The 1,048-nt window shown below is 50.6% G+C and overlaps 1 protein-coding gene across 1 annotated transcript in view; it reads right to left on the bottom strand.

Moving 5' to 3' along the window:
- Nucleotides 1-1,048, bottom strand: part of Cux2 (cut-like homeobox 2) — a gene marked incomplete in the record, with an annotated part of 262,326 nt that overhangs the window by 18,432 nt on the left and 242,846 nt on the right.

The following is a 1,048-nucleotide window of genomic DNA, read 5'->3' as shown; positions in this document are numbered from 1 at the left end:
GAACATGCAACAATCCTCCTGCCTCAGCCTCCCGAGTGCTGGGATTTCAGGCCTGCGCCACCATGCCCAGTTTAGCTTTTTTTTGGGTAGATGTGGTCTTATGCTTTCACACTGCAGTGGCAAAGGTGACTGTGACAGACACCGTGTGGCTTGCAAGGCTGAAGATATTTACTCTCTAACACGTTGCAGAAGGTTAGAAGTTACAGCCTGGCTGTCCCCAGCAGCACATCCACACAGGAGACGTGACACAGATGCACACCAGAGGGAGCGGCTGGGCTCTGGGCTGCCGTGGATGGAGCCACAGGACACACGCATGCGGAGGTAAGGCCAGCAGGGTGCACGCAGACATTGCCACCTTTGCTTTAAGGACGCTGGAGCCCAGCACGGTGAAACACTTGCTCTCCCGGCACTCGGGAGGCTGGGCCAGCAGAACTGTGAGTTTTAGTGACTTAGTGGGGCCCTGTCTCAAATTAAAAAACTAAAGGGCCAGGGTGCAGCTCACTGTAAAGGTCCTGGGTGCAGTCCTGAATAGTGTGGAAGAAGAAAAAAGGAGGACAAAGAGAGAAGGGGGAGGAGGCAGAGGATGGGGGAAGAAGGAGAAAGGGAAGAGGAGGATGAAGTGGGGAGGAGGGGGAGGAGAGGGAAGAAAGGGAGAAGAAAGAAAAAGAGGAAAGAGGAAGAGGAGAAGGAGGAGGAGGAGAAGACGGAAGAGAAGGAAGTTAAAATGGGCCCCCTGTGGTGGCACACTCCCGTAATCTCAGCACTTGGGAGGCTGAGGCAGGGGGATTGTCCTGAGTTTGAGGCCGGCCTGGGCGACAGTGAGACCCTGTCTCAGAAGACCAAAACCTGGCTGGGCATGTAGCTCAGTGATACAGTGCTTGCCTAGCGCGTGTGAGGCTCTGGGTTCAATCCCCAGCACCACAAATAAACAAATAAATAAAGATAAAATAATTTTCACTATAAATAATATCACAATTAAATAATATAGTGCTAATGATTATTAAAAAACAAGACCAAACTGAACCGAAAACCAAAAAAAAAAAAAAAA

This window comes from Chinchilla lanigera, unplaced genomic scaffold (genome assembly GCF_000276665.1).
Source record: "Chinchilla lanigera isolate Chin_1 unplaced genomic scaffold, ChiLan1.0 scaffold00081, whole genome shotgun sequence".
Taxonomy (NCBI): domain Eukaryota; kingdom Metazoa; phylum Chordata; class Mammalia; order Rodentia; family Chinchillidae; genus Chinchilla; species Chinchilla lanigera.
This window is presented reverse-complemented; position numbering and strand designations above follow the sequence as displayed.